Raw genomic sequence first — 18,835 nt, forward strand, 5'->3', positions numbered from 1 at the left:
CCCCGCCCGTCTCCCCAGCTCGCTCCCCGCCCCCATCCTCCCGTCCCTCTCCCACTGACTTAGGACGCTCGACTGAGCGCCCTGTCTTCTCTATGTCCCCTTGCTTCAAACGTATTTTAAAGCCTAGTGGTTCTGCAGAGATGAGGGCAGGGCCAGCCGGCCCGGGGTTTGCCCTCCCCGCCCTCCCTGACACTTTCGGAACCAGATCTGCCGCTCTTTGAGCCTTGCTTCCACTCCGGCCTTGGTATTTGTAAAAAAAAAAAGAAAAAGAAAAAGAAAAAAAATGCTCATCTGACTTTTTCTTTTTAATTTCAGTTGGGTCAGGATTTCAGTCTAAGCTTTGCTCCCTGAACCCGGCCAAACAACAGAAAACACACACACAGCCCCTCACCCCACCCTCCCAATAGCATAATTTGTGGTTAGATCGATATTCAGCATTTACATAATTATGTAATTATTATTCACAGCTGAGCCACAAAGTAGTTCTATGATTGCATTTCCTCTCCTGATCAGCTTCGTGTTTTCCCTGGAATGAATAACCACCCGTGCATTCCGTCTCTGGGTTTGCACTCACCTGTCACAGCCCGTGGGAGGCGTCGACTTGCTCGCATTTTTGGCCGAAACCCTCAGGTAGGCTCATAGTTCTGTTTTTAAATCTTAATTTTTTTAAAAACTTTTTTAAAATGTTTATTTATTTGTGAGAAAGAGAGAGAGACAGAGAGAAACAGTATGAGCAAGGGAGGGGCAGAGAGAGAGGGAGGCACAGAATCGGAAGCAGCTCCAGATTCGGAGCTGTCAGCACAGAGCCCGATGCGGGGCTCAAACCCACAAACTGTGAGATCATGACCTGAGCTGAATTTGGATGCTTAACCACTGAGCCACCTGGGTGCCCCCAAATCTTAATTTTTTTAGTGTTTATTTTTGAGAGAGAGAGAAAGAGTGAGTAAGTGCATACAAGTCAGGGAGGGGCTGATAGAGAGGGAGACACAGAATCCGAAGCCGCTCCAGGCTCTGAGTTGTCAGCACAGAGCCCGACATGGGGCTCGAACCCATGAACCATGAGGTCATGACCTGAGCCGAAGTTGGATGCTTACCTGACTGAGCCCCCCAGGCCCCCCGGTGCCCCTAATAGTTCCATTTGTATCTTTCGGGGCAGCACCTCCCCTGAGCCCCCGTGCTCTTCCCACAGGGGATGGGTCGCTCTCTAGATGTGTTGCACGGATGTGGTCTGGGGCTTGCTTTGCTGTCACCCTGAATAAGCCCCCTCCTCCCAGGACTCATGTCTTCACCTCCATGATTCACTCCAGATTCTGATAAAGACAATATTCTAGTGACTCAATGGAAAAGGGGGCATGGGAGCCCAAGTGTTCCAGATCTCTCGACTCTGAGGGTCTACACCCCACCCTCACACTTAATTCACAGTGTAGGCGGGTCTAGATGCCTCACTGGAGATTCTGAACTTCGCAGGTGTTCAGAGAAATCCAACACCACTTTGATGCCTGCTGTTCAGGCAGTGGCTTTTGTCTTCTGGAAGCTTCTACAACATTTCCTTTTTAAAAAATTTTTTTAATGTTTATTTATTATTGAGACAGAGAGAAACAGAGCATGAGCAGGGAGGGGCAGAGAGAGAGGGAGACACAGAATCCAAACCAGGCTCCAGGCTCTGAGCTGTCAGCACAGAGCCCGATGCGGGGCTCGAACCCATGAACCGCGAGATCATGACCTGAGCCGAAGTCAGACGCTCAACCGACTGAGCCCCCGGGCGCCCGTCTACAACATCGTTTATGCCCTGTTCTGGGATGGCACCACCACGAGCCTTGGGTGAGTCTTTTCCGTTATTGTGCTCAGTGCGTCTCTTCAGCGTAGATGCTGCAATCCTTCCTCCCTGGAAACTGTTTTTCTCCTCTGGTGTTTTGTGTGTGTGTGAGTGTGTGTGTGTGTGTGTGTGTGTGTGTGTCCCCTTTCTGGAAATTCTGTCAGGAAGCCATTAGGCAGATGGATCTTCCAATTTTCTTCTCTCATTTTCCTCCTCTTTGTACTGCTGTCCTTTTTTCCAGGAAATTCCCTCAACTTGATTTCCCCACGCTTCTATTCAAATTTTAATTTCTACCCACATATTTTTAATTTCAAAAAGCTTTTCCTGTTCTCTGCATGCATTCCTCTTTAAAGGGAACATTCTATTCTTCTCACAGGTTACAATATATTCCCTTCTATCTGGCTTGTCATCAATTTTACATCCGTGGAGCCCTCTCTAGCTTCTTACATTATTTCTGTCTCCTTTGAGTTCCTTACTGTTTGCTTCTTTTGGTCTCCTGACTTTTTTGTTGCACGCTTTCCTAAAATATTTGTGCAGTTATATTTAAGAGCGAGGTGCCAAACAAAGATAAGAATAAGAATAAAAAGACCCCCGCGCTCTGTGAAAGATCTGCGTGCGTGGTGGAGGTGGTTTGGGCAGGGTCCCCGTGGGCTGAGACGCTGCGCCCGGCATCCTTCCCAGGAAGGCACCTGCTGCCCGGGCCGTGGACTTGGTCTCCAGCAGGCAGGGAGCAGAGTGAGGGAGGGTGCAGACCCTCCCCGTTTGGCATGAAGCCTTTTCCCATTTCTTGCTCCGTGTTTCATCCTTACGTTTGTGTGTGCAGAGCGTGGACCCCATTACTGTCCCTTGGTTGGGGGTGGGGAGAGGCCGTCTTGGGGTTGATCTGCTCTTCTGCAAACCTATCCCCTGTTCTCTATTTCCTATTTTCTGTCTCCTTTAGAGTCCCCGGCACCTGCGAGCCGGAGCTCTTCCGGGGTCTGTGACAGAACTTGGGTCACGCGTTCCCGGCAGGCTTTCTGAGTCGGCTGAACTCAGGCCATTTGAACATCTGTTCTTCCATTTCCAAACTGTTGTCAACTCATTTCTCTGCTCTACCCTCCCTGGACCAACTTGCTGTCGTGTGATTCCTTTGTTCCTTTCTTGTTATTTGGGGTTTGGGAGGAAGCGGAGGTAAATATTTGTGTTCAGTCCATCACGCTTAAGCGCAGCCCCCACACCGCTTTCTGTGGTTCTTTGTCCAAATTCTGTTCTGCTTCAGGATCTCTTTGCGGGTGGTCTAACCCAACAGCGCCCAGACCCCTTGTGGGCGTGTCTGTCTGTTTGCATCCTCCAGCTCCACTGTGACCAGTAAAACCTCCCCTTTTACAAGAGAGGCTGTTAAGGGTTAGCTCTGAGGATGGCACCCGCAGTGTGAGGAGTTTCACGGGTCTGCTTTTTGGTGAAACAAGCAAAACCCGTGACAACTAAAAACAAAAAGTCATTTAAGGTCTCTGGAAATTGCCCCAAGGGCACAATGCGAATGAAGAAGCATTTGTTCTGGAAAATCTACTAAAACCCAGTAAGAACAGTGAGTCTGTGGTATGTGACCTCCACACTCCCTGTGCCCCCTTCCCCATGCTCCCTGCCCCACGCTCCCTGCCAGCACCCTGTGGCAGAGGCGCCCCCTGCATGGATGTCGCCAAGAAGATGGGGTCCCTCGTTCCCCAGCACCCAGTCAGGGGACCTGCTGTGGCATCTCAGCAGGAGGGCCAGGCTGCCAGCCCTGTCCCCTGTCCCCTCTGACTTGGCTGGGAGATGCTGATTCCTAGCGACACAGGTCAGGGCCTTCCTTCCTCCTCCAGCCCCCCCTGCCGGGGGAGACTGCACTTCCAGTGTGGCAGGCCTTCCCAGCGCCCTCAAGCCCCTTCTCCAACTCCCTCCCAGGGCACAGGGTCTACACCTGCGGGGGCGGGCCTGGAAAACCAGAGACTCGCACCACAGCAGAGGAAACAGACATGTTGGAACTCATCAAAACTGAAAAGTCTTGGCCTCCGCAGTTGGACACCATCCAGAAAGTATCAAACAGGTAACCTACAGACTAGGAAATAGTTTTTGTAAATCGTATTTCTGATACACGGCTTGCATCCAGAATATATAAAAGACTCTCACCACTCAGTAATAAAGGGACAGTATTTACCCATTTAAAGATGCCTGACGGATCTGAGTAGACTTTTCTCCGGAGAAGATGCATGAATGGCCCAACAGGGAGAAGATGCTCATCACTAGCCATCAGGGAAATGCAAATCAGAGTCACGAGAGACGCCGCCACCTCACAGCCACCAGGATGGCCATGGGGAAGGATCGTAGTGGGTGTTGAGGAGGGTGGGGAGTGCCCGCAGCCCTCCACTCTGCTGGTGGAGAGGAGACGACGCCCCTAAAATTGTGCAGAACTCGTGGGTCCTCCGATGCGGAGATGGCCTCACTCGTGATCCTGCAACTCCACCTGGAAGGATGCGCACACAGCCTCACACGTGGACCTTTGTCGTCTTGGCGATGGTCAGAAAAGCGGAAGTATCCACATGCCTGTCAGCTGATCAAGCGCATATAAAATTAGCCATATATATATATATATACAAATTTTTAATATTTTATTCATTTCTGAGATACGGAGAGAGAGAGAGAGAGACAGGGCATGAGTGGGATGAGGGGCAGAGAGAGAGGGAGACTCAAAATCCAAAGCAGACTCAAGGCTCCGAACTGTCAGCACAGAGCCTGATGTGGGGCTCGAACCCACAAACCGTGAGATCATGGCCTGAGCTGAAGTTGGCTGCTTAACCCACACTGAGCCACCCAGGCACACACACATATATATATATGAATATCATTCAGCAGTGAGAAGAAATGAAGTATTGATCACATGCTACAATGTGGATGAACTCTGAAGACATGCTAAGTGGGTAATTCAGTCACAAGAGGTCTTATATCATGTGATTCCATTTATGCAAAATGTCCAGAAGAGGCCAATCCATTTTAAAATGTGCACTTCGTTGAAAAATTTTTTAAGATATTTATGTTTGAGAGCGAGAGAGAGAGACAGAGCTTGAGCAGGGGAGGGCAGAGGGAGAGGGAGGCACAGACTTGGAAGCAGGCTCCAGGCTCCGAGCTGTCAGCACACAGCCCGATGTGGGGCTTGAACTCATGAACCACAAGATTATGACCTGAGCTGAAGCCAGATGTTTAACGGACTGAGCCACAGGTGCCTCTAAACTGTGCACATTAACGAGCAAATTGTATGATGCATGAATTATATCTCAGTAAAGCTACTATAAAAGAAGGTGTCATCCACCTCCAGGCAAGTATTTCTGTCTCTAAACCTGTGCTTTTCCTGTGCTATCACTTTTCCCCACATGTGACTTCCTGTGATAGGCAGAGTCTACACCGGCAGCTGCCTAGAGGTAGAGACGCCTCTGTGTTGATGCCAGGTGTAGTGCAGGTCTGACAAATATTCATAGAATAAATCCTTCCCTACTTTGCAGAAGACCCCGTGGGACCAGTGCCCCCTCAGCGCCCTTTGGAAGGGACTTCACTGGGCACGACTTTGCCCCTCTGCTCAGGGACAAGGTCGTTTGGATACGGTCATTGAGACAGGAGGGCAGGTGCTATCGACGCCAGGGGTGGAGGCCAAGGATGTGGCAGAACATCTTCCAGGCACAGGACAGGCACTCAGCAAAGACCTCTCAGGCCCCAAGTGTCAATGGCGCTGCCGTTGCGAAACCCTACAGTAAACTATAAAGATCAGAAATATTTCCAAAGCTGCGTGTTATGGGCTGATTTATGCCCCCTGCCCCCAAATTCATATCTCAAAGTCTTAAACCCCAGGACGTCAAAATGTGTGTTTGCAGATTGGGTCTTACTTAAAGAGGTAATTAAAGGGGAGCCTGCGTGGCTTGGTCGGTTGCGCATCCAACTCTTGATTTGGGCTGAGGTCATGATCTCATGGTTCGTGAGATCAAGCCCCACATTGGGCTCTACACTGACGGCGCAGAGCCTGCTTGGCATTCTCTCTCTCTCCTTCCCTCTCTGCCCGCTCCCCTGCTCATGTGCTTTGTCTCTCTTTCTCACAGAGGGAAGGGCCTGTGGGGACCCAGGATGAAATTGGCGGCCAATTCATAAGAGGAAAAAGCCTCAGGAGAAAACCCAATCTGCTGACCCCACTGACCTCACACTTCCGTCCTCCAGAGCCCTGAGCATATAGATTTTTGTCCTGTTTCTCCCCCAGCTGGGGCACCATCCTACCTGATCACACACTGTGGAGTTTCTGCTGTGTTCTGTGGGCCAGTGATGCTCCCCCTTGGGACTCATTAATACAACCTGGGGAGTGTTTAAAAATCCCAGTGCTCCCCGAGACCAGTGGGAGCAGTCGAGTACAACAGAAGTCAACATTGAGAACCCCTTCCGCAGACCCAGATTTATTAATTAGGACTGTGCCTCCCTACAAACAGGGACATGGAAACGGGCGTCTTCCCGGGGGGAGAGGTGGGACCGTGTGCGTGGTGATAGCAATGAACTTCTGCCTGTGCTCCTGGGAACCCGGACCTCGTCTTTGGGCGTCTGCTTTGAGACACGTGTTTACGCCCTGTGCCCCCCTCTCTGGCGCCATGGCTATTGCCCCCCAGATCTTTGGCTTCTGTTGTGCATTTTCAGCCGAGCCCAGGCAAGAAATCCGGACTGGCCACTGCGTTTGGGTCTAGGTGGCGGGCAGGAGAGCGTGGGTGCTGGCCGGCCGTCTCTTCCAGGGCCCTCCTCCCTCCAGCGCGCAGCGGGCCGGGAGTGCATTTCAATGATTGATGTTGTGATGAGGCGCTCTTCTTTCCAAAAATGTTGAGAAGAGCTCATTAACCTGCAGTAATTAGAGAAACGCTTGGATTTCCTTTTTTCATGTGCAGAAACCGCTAATGGCCACTCTGGGGAGATGTTCTGACTCACTCCGGTGGCTCTGGCCCTCTCTGCGTTTCCCAGCCCCCTCCCTCAAGTCTGAGACGCTTCAAGTCACGAGCTGGTGTCACCAGCTGCCCCCTCTGAGAGGAAGTCCCACATTGTAGGCCCGTGGGGACCGTCTGCCCAGCAGGGGTCAGTCAGGCTTATGCAGTGGGCTCTGGGCTGAACTGCGTCCCCCCACCCCAAATTCCAAGTGGAAGTTCTAACCCCCGGGACCTCAGGTGAGGACAAGGACACAGGGTCTTTGCAGAGGTAGTTAAGATAAACCCAGGTCATGTGAAGAGCCCTAATCCAACCTGACCGGTGTCTTTACCAGAAGAGGAGGTGGGGACACAGACACACAAGAGGAAGACGATGCCAGGACACGTGAGGAGACGACCGTCGCACACCAAGGAGAGAGGTGTCAGGAGTCAGCCCTGCCGAGATGGAGCTTCTCAACTCCCAGCCTCGGGGCGGAGAGAACAGATTCCTGCTGTCGAAGCCCCTGTCTTGTATGGCAGCCAGACAGACCAAGACGCCCCCTGTCTGACTGGAGAGGTGACCGAGGAGGACCCTTTGCTGGACTGGATAATGGAGCCTGCATCCACCAGATGCGGCATTTCCCACCCCGACGTCCTGTGTGACTCTCCGAGGCACAGCGGGGCTGCTGCCAGGCAGAGTGCTCACTGCTGAATCTTGCCTTTTGTTTTTGATTGGAGCCATATTGTTAGGAAAACAAAATCCCGGTGACAAATGCTCCAGCAAGATGTCCCCTCTGCGAATTCCCACCTGTCCCCTTTCAGTCCTAGGACACCGACTCGAGGTTCTGGAGCAACCCTTCAGAGGAGTCATGATTTCAGCAGCGCTTCTCCGCGTCGGAGCGGGTCTGGGATGTGCTCCCCGTGGGCTGTCGGAACTCGGCGAGCCATTCCTAAATGATGTGTTTCCGGTGAATCGTAACTCCGAGCAGAAGTGGGTGCTGTGTGCTCCCTGGGGATGCCCGTCTTACACCAAACGCGTGGTTTCTGTCTACACTCACAATTTGTTTTGCGTGGTGTTGGGTCCACACAGAGCTGAGTCCCTGTCACCGCGGGCCCCACAAAGAACAAGGGAGAGAGAAGACAGTGGGAACTTTGTGTGCCCCACCATGCCCCACGCTGCCCCACGGGGCTGAGTCGCTGCCATTACTGAGTTCGGGGTGCCTGACCCCGAAGCCAGTCTTTCCTGAACCTGCCTCGCCAAGCAAAGGATTTCAAGTTGAACAGTCTTTACAGAATTTGTTTTCGGTAATAAATTTTGTGTTGCTCTGTTCAACTGTGTTGGTCCATAGAAATGATGGATCAATGGTTAAAAATGAGTTTACTGTTAAAAAAGTTAAAGACCGTGATGCTGATGAATGAACCGGTGGTCCATCGTGCTCCAAACCAAGAGACTCAAGCTGATTTATCAAACCTCAGACAACTCCACGGCACATTCGGTTTCAGCGAAGAGCGGTGTTAATAGGAGACTCTTGGTTTCAGAGTTTTGTGTGTGTTCGAACTTATTTTGTTTCGGTAGAAGCGATATGCGAAGGCAGTTTGCACCTCGCTCTATATTTATGCTTATTTAAATAACTTCATTATAAAAGTAATTGGAGTTAAATCATTCAAGCTGTCTAAGCAACAGTATCATTCTGGCGTCTAGACTGAATCCCAAGAGGAGTAAGTCAGTGCACATCACCAAATGGAAAATATGTGTATGTGTACATATAGTTCTGTGTGCATGTGCATTTATTTTACTCGATGTGTGTGCATACACATGTACACTCACTGAGTGTGTATACATCCATATACTCACACAGAATGTGTAAATACACTCTGTGAGACACGTGTGATGCGTGTTTCAGCGTCAAACTGCAATTTTATTTAATTTTGGCTAAGTGATCGGGAATAGATTCTGGGTAACACAGACCTGAATTCTACTGGTCACCACGTGGCTTATTAGTTTATTTGGTGTCTCTGGGCCTTAGTTTCCTGAAAAGTAGAATAAAAATAGGAATAAGATATATAACATAGTTTAGTATAATATACTGTAATATAATAAATGTGATATAACACAATGTAATATAATATACTTAGTATAGCATCATGCAATATAATATAATATATGTAGTATAGTATAATATAGTATAGTATATTGTAATATAATGAAATAATTACAAATCACATGACACCTACCTCGCCCTGTTGCCATGGGGACAGAATAAAGTCTAGGCACGTAGGAAACACTCAGTAGATATTAGTTGTGTCTTTGTCCTGAGTGTGTAGGTGGGGACAGAGGGGAGCCTCTGAGAACCACGGGTGGCCTGGACAGCCCTGGGGCAGCTTCCCTGAGGCCGCTGATGGGCCATGAGCCCCCACGGCAGCCAGGCCGGGGTGGGGAGCACGCCCCTCTTCCTGAGCTTGGGCTGGCTGCGGCCAGCCTGGACCTTGGGGTTCCTGGCACACTGATGCCGGGCATTGGCAGGCCCTGGCATTGCCCTGAGTTCTGGGGGCCCAGGAGAGGATGCTTAGAGCTGGACCGCTGGCTGTGGGGGTGACATGGGGCTCCCGCGGTGTGCCAAGTGCATCACCAGTGGGGGCAGGGGTGTCTGGGGAAGGGGAATGCCCACACCCTGTAGCTCTGATGCCTTATCCTATTCCGATGTCCCTCTTTGGGGGACAGAACAGGGTAGAGAAAGGTGCTTGGGGGCCCACAGTCTGGCTTTCAAATCCCACCTGTATCACTTCCTGGCTGGGGGCTTGAGAGCAAGCCTTCCGAGCACTCTGACCTCAGCTTCTCCTCCCTGGGGTTTAAACACCCCTTCGGCCATGAGAGTCTTAGAAGCCATCGGGGAGGGTGGTTAGGACCATGTTAGTCGGTGCTCACGAGGCCCCCTAGCCTCTTCTGGCTTCTCCTGTCTGCTGTGGGATCCCAGCCCTGCTCCACCCCCTGCGGGAAAGGTCCCCTCCCTTCCATTCCTCCAGACCCTGGCAGACATCACTGGTCCAAGCAGGGCCTCTGGGAAAGTGAGACTCGTGTCCTCCAACTGCAGAGTCAAACAGACTCTGGGCCGGTGGGATCCAGGTCCGGACCCCCAGCCCTGGAGGAGAGTGTGCCCGTGCACCTAGGGCTGGTCCGGTTCGGCTGTGCCCTTGGACACTGGTGGAAGGTAAGACACGCACACGACCTGGCACACCGGCCTCACGGCTCCAACACTGCAGAGTCACAAATATCAGGAATGGATGGAGCGTCGGCGGAGAGCCCGGCAGTGTGAGGCAGGGCTCGGCCGCTGGCTGTGCCCCAGGACCTCCCTTTCCCACCGGGCGTCCCGACTTAGGCCGGCGCCCACACCTGCCCTGCACCCCCTCCTCCTCTTGCTCCGGGTGACCTCACTCACCACTGTCCCTTCTGCCAGGAGGAGCAGGACGGAGGCGGCAGATTGTTGACCATTTCTAGATGCTGGTCCCTGACAGGCTCTTCTTGGCACGGTTTCGCCCTGCAAATCTCCCCCTGCAGGTGGCCTGCTTTGACGTGTCAGCTACTGCATGCTCGGGAGCAGAACCCGGTCCCCTTCAGCCTGAGCGGAGAGCAGCTGGGGGGTTTGCTCTGCGTGAGGGCATCGGGCGCTGCGTCCCAAGGCCAAGTGGAAAGACAGCTAGTGGGGCCTGCACGGCGCCCTCTCCCGCCAACATTGTACTGCTTCCTGGAACGCGGGCGTTTACCCTGAATTTCCAAACCCGAGCCCGTGTGCCCATCCTAGGCTGTCCTGGGTGAAGGATCCTGGGCTCCGTCTTGGAGGCGTCCCCGCTGCCCCCCGCAGGGGGTGACTCGGACGCCCTGCTCCCCAGACAGATAACTCCCCCACGGCGCTCTCTCTCTCACTAAGATGATTTGTGCAGCAATTTTTGTCTTCTGAGAAAATGGGAGAGGGAGAAATTGGAGGTGAAAATGGGAATGTTCGGTAATTAATTTAGAATGGAGAAGCAGAGTTCCATCCAGGCGGTAATTGGATTTTAACCCCTTGGGAGTTTTTAAATGCAAATACTAATGTTCGGGCCATCTTTCCTTGTAGTGTCTTCCCCTCAGATCTGAGGATGGGTGAAATCCAGGGAGAAAGCTCTCTAAGTCGAGTGAGCTTAGCCCAGCGGGTGGTCCGGGGAGCCTCGGGAGCGACGCGTCCGTGGATGGGTGGGTGGGTGCCCCTGAGGAACAGCATCCTGGGTCATTCAGAGCCGCCCAGGGGCCACCACGGGGCAGGGCTCTCGCTCCACATTCCTGTTTGGCTCATCAAGGAGTCATATCTTATGAGTTTTCCAGTAGCATGGGGAAGATGGGCATTGCTCTCTTCCAGCTGCCCCTCTGATGGCTGAGCCCCCGGAGTGGAGGGGGGACTGGGCTTCTGTCCTCTGGTTCTTTCAGGTTGGCGTCCCTCCTGGTACTCCTGCCTCCAGGTGGTAGGTGCGTTTTTCCAGCCCCAGGGGTGGGGGGTGATTTTAGGGGCAGCTCAGGCAGGGGGGTGGGGCTCCCCTCGTGGCTGAATTCTCTGTGTCCCCCTAGCAGGGAGCCGTGTCGGCTCACAGGCTCTCCGCTGGCCTGGGTGGGGAGGTGGAGACTCAGAGCAGGTGTCCCGGGGGCCGTGCCGGGCAGAGTGCGTGGACGGGTACGCTGACATTCCCAGGCACTTTTTCCCCACAATTCACACTTGTCAAGATCAGTGTGCATGGTGAAACCTCCAAAGGGATTTGCACCTTCTTGTTCCAGAAGGAAAGTGGCCATGAGGGTCTTTCTGGGGGAGGGGACTGGAATCCGCAGGGGGAGGGCTTTGCAGAGCTGCTGAGGGGCCACTCCCCTGCTCTTTCTTCTCGCTGATAGACAGCGGGACCTGGCCTTCCAGTGCCTCCTCCTCCAGCAGACCTTCCCAGAACGTTTCCATCCAGAACATTCTCTGTGTCCTCTGGACCTCCATCAGCTTACAGGTGGCACAGTGTCATTTAAAATCCCGCAGTTCTCTTCATGTGTTTGGTGGCTGAGTCACCTCAGGGACGTGCGTTAGCCATTTTCCCTCTCCTCCGCTTCCCCGTCCCCACTCTGGGATCTGGGAGCTGTGTCCCCACGCCACATTTCCCAGACTTCCTTGCCACCAGGGACGGATGGGAGGGAGCAGAGGGAACGAAGAGAGACCTCAGGGTATTTCTCTCTCCCTCCCTCTCTCAACTCCCTGCAGGACCCATTTAGCCTCCCCTCTTACCCAGGAGGAGAGAGATTGTGTAGCTTCAGGGATTTTCTGTTTATGACCCTCTGGGGGAAGGGAGAATGCTAACCGTGAGCCAGTAAGTTGGGCACGTCTGCCAGGATGTCATGGTGTTGGCAGTGACCGCAGCTCCGGACTCCTGAACGTGTGCTCCAAGAAGGCGCCGGGCCCCTGCCGGTTTCCCAGAGAGCTCCGAGGGCCGACCCCTGGACTCGATCCCCTCCTGACCCCTCATTGTCATAGATGTGTTGGGGGGTAGAGATTTTCAGTCTGGGGGCCCTGCAGCTTTGGAGACAGGCATGGACCCACCAGCCATTTCTCTGCTGACTTATGTGCTGATGCGGGGGCCCAGGAAGCCGCCTCATCGCAGGGCAGGATCCCCGCGGTCTCCAGATGACACAGGACTGTGACGGGAAGGGTGACCGAGCCCCACGGTGAAAAGCAGTCTGAGTGAACCTCTGTCAAGAGGCTCCGAGCAGACTCCGTGGAGTTGGGAACCCGCGCGGAGACGGGAGCCCGGCGACCTTGAGTCGATGGCCGTGGGTCTCCTGTGTGTCCGCTGCCCGCACACACAGAGCCTGTTGGTGTCACTGTGTGCGGGGGAGGGGGGCGGGAAGTGCTTGTTTCATAGGCAAGGCACAGGTTCACCTGTGTGTGCGGCCTCCAAGGGACTCTCGTAGGTTAGAAGTGCTGCCCTGCCAGCGCTCAGGAGTCCCATGGACCCTGGTCTGCGGAGGACACGTGTGACCCCTCCGTCCTCCCCACTAGGGACAGAGAAGGGTGGCTGGCTCCCGCCACACTGTCCGTGGTGATGCGCCAGTCACCCTCTGACCCTCAGGCTCGGCCTCACCCCCATCTGGGAAACTCTGCCTTTACTTTAGAGCTGATTTTAAAAAATTTGAAGAGAATTTAGAAAACAAACACAAAAATAAACAAACAAAACTCAAAGTCACCCATAATCCCCGAACCCAGAAATAACCAAGTGATCATCATTTTCTCCACTGATTTCTAATATGCTTTTCCTTGTAAAATCCACTTACACAAAATTGAAGGATTCTGCATATTTGGATGAATGTTTAACTTAAAAAAAAAAAAACCCTGAGCATTAAATTTCAGGGCTTGTTGGCTTAGGACACATGTTTGTAATTAAGAGGCAGAAATGTCCTTCCGTTTTTGGTTTACGAAGAGTTTTTTCAGGAATCAATGTTGGATTTTTATTGATTTTTTTCCAGCAGCTATGAAAGTGAACAGATGCTTTTTAAAAACCATTTGACCTGTTGACGGAGTGTTTGTTGTTTTCGGCCTCGGCTGTGCTTAAAGCCGGCTTCTCTTCGGGAAAGACCCACCGAAGCCCTTGCACTTTTGTTGAGCGAATGGACGTTGGCTGGATGAGGGCTTCTGAGTAACTAAAAGGAGGGGACCTTTGTCTTTTGCTCTTTCCGGACATTAAAGCCTTTTCAGGCTCGGTCCTTTTGCCGCAGCCTGTGTGGGCGGGATGGGCACGTGGCCGACCCCAGAGAGTCACGCCCTTGTCAGACCCTCTCACCCCGGCTGTGGGACACCTGGGACTTGCCAGGAAAATATGGTAAAGACAGTGGGATTGTGCAGGTTCATCATGGTTCCCCGTCAGTAGACTTGAGTGGCTGAATGGGAAGACCGTGTCGTGTGTGCGGGATCTAGCCATGGGGAAGCTCTACCGAAGGGATGAGGGCCCTTCCGAGGAAAGAGCCTCCTTCTGGCCTGAAGAAGCGAGGTTCCATGTTGAGAGAGGATCCAGGAGGGCCACCTGGGCAGGGGGACACGGCGGGGGGGGGGGTCTCTAGGACCAAAAGGCAGCATCCCATCAACAGCTGGCAGGAAGCCTGGCCCTCGATCTCCCTGCCACGTGGGAGTGAGTTCTGCCCGCAGCCCGAATGAGTTTGGCAGCAGATGCCACCCCGGTCAGTCCTTCGGAGAAGACACAGCCCACGTAGCACCTGCCCCGCGGCCTCTGAGATGCGCCTGGAGGACCCACGGCGGTGTGCCTGGACTGCCCTATGCATTTGCTCAGCGAGAGTGTGACAGCGTCTCTGTGCAGCAGGCGCGGGTGGCCCGGTCCTCCCCACGTTCCTGCTGTGCAGTTCTGGCCGTATGCTTATTCCGGAAGGTGAGCTATGATCCCCGTGGATTTGTAAACCTCCGCTAAGCCGCTCCCAAGCCTTCTGGTTTCCAGTTGTCCCGATCTGTCAACGCCACGCACACCACACCATGTTGACGCCGGTTTCGTGATTGCCGAGAGAGCTCCTGAACACGCACTCCCACGCCCATCCCTCCCTTTGTTCTCTGCTTTTCCAAGAGTGTTGAGGCCTATTTATGATCTCACCACCCACAGTGTGTAAATTAAGGGACGGATAGACGGACGAATGAACGGACATGCATTTATAATGGGCCAGACTGGCTTCGAGACCTCCTAATGCAAGGACATAATTTTTTAGCCTAATAAATGGAAAGCAGCTTCCCCTCTGCAGCAAATGCTGTCTCAGCAGTCGGTGCAGCACACGATGCATTCATCTCTCCGGGGGACAGCGCCAAGGATAATATTTTGGCAGGTTATCTGCACATAGTTACTCAGTGCAACACTGTCGGTCAAAGGGAGGTTTATGAAGCAGGGGTTTATAAAGTGCACTTGGAGTCGGAGACGGGGCCAGACCGTCCCACGTAGCAGATCTGTCTCTTGGTTTTGACAGATTCTGACAGATCGTTGACTGGGAGCCCAACACGGTGTCCAGGCATGAAATGTGCCCAGCTCCTGTGGCCCCGCCGTCTGTCAGCGTGTCTCAGCTTGGAACTGACGCTCTAATGCCAGAAGACAGGTAAGAAAGGAGGCGGGCGGACACCCTTCCAGACGGGGGCCTGGCGATGACGGCTGGTGGGGGTTGGGGCAGAAAGTCATTGGAGCATTTATGCCACAGTCCACGGGCTAGGTACATGCCACACTTACCTGCAATTTTAAGAAGATGCACGTGTGTGTATGTGTGCATTTGGTATATATGTGCGTGTGTCTATCCCCCCATACATTTGTGTGTGTGTTTATATGCATGTCTCCGTGTGCATGTATGTGCATATATGTGCATATTCATGTGCATGCTTGTGTATCATGTGTTTGTGTGCCTGTCTATGTGTGTTTGTATGTGTGTTCAAATATATGTGTGTGCATGTGTGTGCGTGTAGGTGCATGTATCCCTATGGATATGCTCACATGCCTAAAAGTATTCACAGTTGCATGTGTGTGCCCATGTGTGCATGTGGGTGTACCCAGGTGTGCAGGCTCACAGACAAGTCTAATCACACATCTGTGTGTGCATGCATGTACACTGTACTGCGTGTGTACGTGTGTGTATTTGCATGTGCATGTGTGAGCGCACATCTGCACAAGTGTGTGTGTGTGACCAGGTCCCAGCTGCACGACTAGGTCTTTAAGGGGAGGGGCTTGCACCTCACACATCTCCGAATGTTCTGTTCCAGTAACATTTCGATGGTGCAGTAAAGACCCGTCAGCATCACGTAGGCAGATGACATCCACGGGACGGCTCACGGGGTGTCCTCCGCCTCTTCCTCCGGAACGCGGCCTCCGTGCAGGCAGCATCCCCAGGGCTGGACGCATCTGAGGCTCTCAATAAATCTTAGCAGGTGAATAGCCTTGACCCTGCTTCCTGACGGGCAGCCCCTGGGTGGGCCGACGGTGCTGCGGGTCTGATGCAGGTGGGTGCACAGCGTAGCTCACAGCTGAGCTGTGCAGGACCAAGCAGTCCCTTTGCAGCGCTGCCGGGTTTGCCCCTGGCTCCCGCCCACCCCATGACTGGGGGTGAGGGAGGTGGAGACTGTTCGGATGTGCTCAGCGCCTGGTCTGACTGTGAGCCGAAACATTCTCCCATTCTGCCTGTCCTCCCCAGTGGAGTGTGGTGTCCAGGGGCGAGCGAGGTTTCCATAAACCGTGGCGGAAGCGAACGACAGGTCCACACATGTGTGGGGGTCTTAGGTCTCCACACCACGTCTGCTTGGCCGATGGGATTCCAGGAGGCCCTGGGGCTCAGGTCTGTCTAGGGGACTCAGGGTCCTCTCCTGCTGGCCCGTTCTGGCTGCTCAGCCCTGCGCCGGCTCCAGATGCCAGCAGAGACTCGTGGGGAGGTGGCCGCGAAGCCCTGCATCCAGGCTGCTCTCCTGCTCACGCTCCTCGTCTCTTCCCTCCGGCACCATCCCCTGCTTCTCACTCTGGGTATGAACAGACTGGGTCCCATCCCATTCGCCTGAGAAACCTGGGTGATGCTGCCTGGGCCACCCAGTGGGCTTGGCCGTGTCCCAGGTGGTGCTGGCGGGCCCCACTGCCTCCAGCTGGTGCTGCTCACACAGCTGGGCTTTCTCGGCGCTGGACCAGAAGACGGGGGCACGGGCCCCACCCTCTCCCCTTCACCTTCTCTCTGCCCTTGGGCACGTTGGTTACACACTGGCCCTTGGCTGGTTTCGCCAGTGTCATTTCCTCCTGCCACGAGGCTCCGCTGCTCCCCCCGATTGGAGGGACGATTAGGGAACATCTTCTCCCACAGCACGGACACCACCAAGCTGGGGGCTCCAGGCTGAGCCTCAGAGAGGTGACTGGAGAAACAGAAATGTGCACGTTCGTCTCCCACAGTCATCCCTTCTGTCTGGTCTGGCCATTCTGCGTTACACGTCCGGAGCCAGTTAGGGCCACATTCTGTCCTTTTGACTCTTCTGCAGCGTGTCCTGGCATTTTCTTCCAAGAGAGGGACGTGTGAGTGGACGGAGTAAGGCTCTTGCACTTAGATGGACAAAGTGGGGAATAAATGCATGGGGCAGATGCCAGCCGGGCTTTGGGGGGAGCCGGCCCGGAGCCTTGTGGCACCTCCCTCACCCCTGCCCCGAGGTTTGCTAATTTCACACCTGGCTTTTTGCGGTTTTTAAAGGCAGGAGGGAGAAAGGCCGACTCCCTGGCCGAGGTCTTCAGAGCTGATCTCCAGGTGAACTTGAATGACGTGCTGCCGGTCAGCCGGATAGCCAGAGGGACAGGATGCTGGGCCTGGTCTGCCTTCAATGCCTTTGGCTCTGGCCCCGTGTGCCATGGACCCTGAGGCCCAGTTTGAGGACTCGGGCGAAGATGGAGAGCGTGCCATGGCTGGGAGTTGGCCACTGCCGTGTGCAGCTCAGTGTGGCTCAGGGGCAGGCCGGGGAGCGGGGGCGCTTGGTGGAGGCGAGAGACAAGGTTCCTGGGAAATATAGAATTCAGCTGAGGGGATGTGACCTTCCACTTGGCCTCATCCAATGGTGTCTGAGTTGGGCCACACCCCATCTACACAGGGGGAGGCTTTTGTGCACAGGAGGGGTCGGGAAAAGGAAGTTTCTAGCCAGGAGCGGGTTGCTTCAGACAAGGTCAGCTCCTTGTGGGGGACGGAGCGGCCGGTCATGGGGACCGTCTCCCAGGGCGGAGCAGGCGGCTCCGGACGGCTGGTGGAAGGTTAGACTTCCGGGAGTGGCTGGAATGATGCTGGGTGGGGGTTAAGTCTCGGTTTGCTGTCGGTTTGTTGTTGGGGACCAGTGACTCCATTTTGGGTCTGTTGTTCCTTTTTGTCATTTTTGCAACAGCCCCAATGGAGCTTGTCAGCCCCGGAGAAGCTGGGACGGCAAATTAGAATTGGGATCTTGTGTGACTGGTGGGGAGCGCGTCTGGAGCTCCTGAACTGGGGGCAGTGGGTGGGAAAGCTTGGAGAAGCTGTCGTTAGTCATCCGGTAACGGCCGTCCTGGGCGGACCGTCTCCCGGGTCATTGTCTGGCTTCCTGGACCGGTCGCTAGAGACAGTGGCTGCAGGCTGTGGGACAGAGTTCTATTTTTTGTGCCTCCTGGCCGCCGTCCATTATATATTCAGTCTGTCCAAGGTAATCAAGTGCAGCCACAGATGGTAACATAATAAATAGACCAGCGCCTTCCTCGCTCTGAAACTCAGGGGGAGCACCTGGTTGGCTGGTGCAGGGGCTGTGGATGGAAACGCTGGATGTGGTGGTGGGGAGCTGGGAGCAGAGTGTACCCCCCTCACCACACGGGGGGGGTGGTGCCCAGGGAGGAAGGGCCCAGCCGCTGCGGAGACTCTAGGAAGATAAAGGGCCTCTCTGGGGCTCTGCTCAGATGCATGTTGGCAGGGGTGTCAGCCCGTGTTGTGACCGTTCCCAGCCCCTGCCTCATCCTCCTCCGGCCTGGAAGGCTGAGGCTCCAGACGGGGCAGGGAAGCCCCATAAGAGAGCAGGGCAGACCAGAGCGGTCGGTTTTGGAATTCAGACCAGACCCGGAGCGGCACTGAGAAACGGCTGTGTTCTGTCCAGTTCTGTTGAAACACAACATGTTTAAGTTAAGTTCCCTCCTGGCCATTCCTCCTCTCCGCCAGGGAGCCAGAGGCAGAGATGTGGATGGATCTCGGGAGTGGTGCATTCAAAGTGATAATCCGCCTGAAAACACAATGTTGACAGGTCAAGCCTCTCCCAAGGTGTTGGGACAGACACTGACCGGCCCTTGCCTGAGCTGCGTCGCGAGGCTTTTGCCCCATCACGGGGAGGAGGGTGGCCTGTCCCTTCCTGCTCCCCCCAACCTGGACACCAGCCCTCGGTAGATACTACGGTGCTATCTTAGGAGTTGGATGTAAACGTTCATCTCCAAGAGGTCATGCTGTGCTAGAAAATCAGCAGGGCATTCATTTGGTGTGAAAATTTGGGGCCGTGAGCAGAAAGCAAACCCATCGGTGTGACAA

At 54.1% G+C, this 18,835-nt stretch overlaps 1 long non-coding RNA gene across 1 annotated transcript; it reads left to right on the plus strand.

Annotated features, from left to right (window-relative positions):
- The first annotated feature begins 14,388 nt into the window (after positions 1-14,388).
- On the plus strand, positions 14,389-15,687 carry LOC115298255. The gene is made up of 3 exons (XR_003911689.1): positions 14,389-14,632; positions 14,771-14,896; positions 15,549-15,687. It is a non-coding gene; the product is annotated as an uncharacterized LOC115298255 (long non-coding RNA).
- Positions 15,688-18,835: the final 3,148 nt, after the last annotated feature.

The sequence above is a fragment of the Suricata suricatta genome, chromosome 8, assembly GCF_006229205.1.
Source record: "Suricata suricatta isolate VVHF042 chromosome 8, meerkat_22Aug2017_6uvM2_HiC, whole genome shotgun sequence".
NCBI lineage: Eukaryota > Metazoa > Chordata > Mammalia > Carnivora > Herpestidae > Suricata > Suricata suricatta.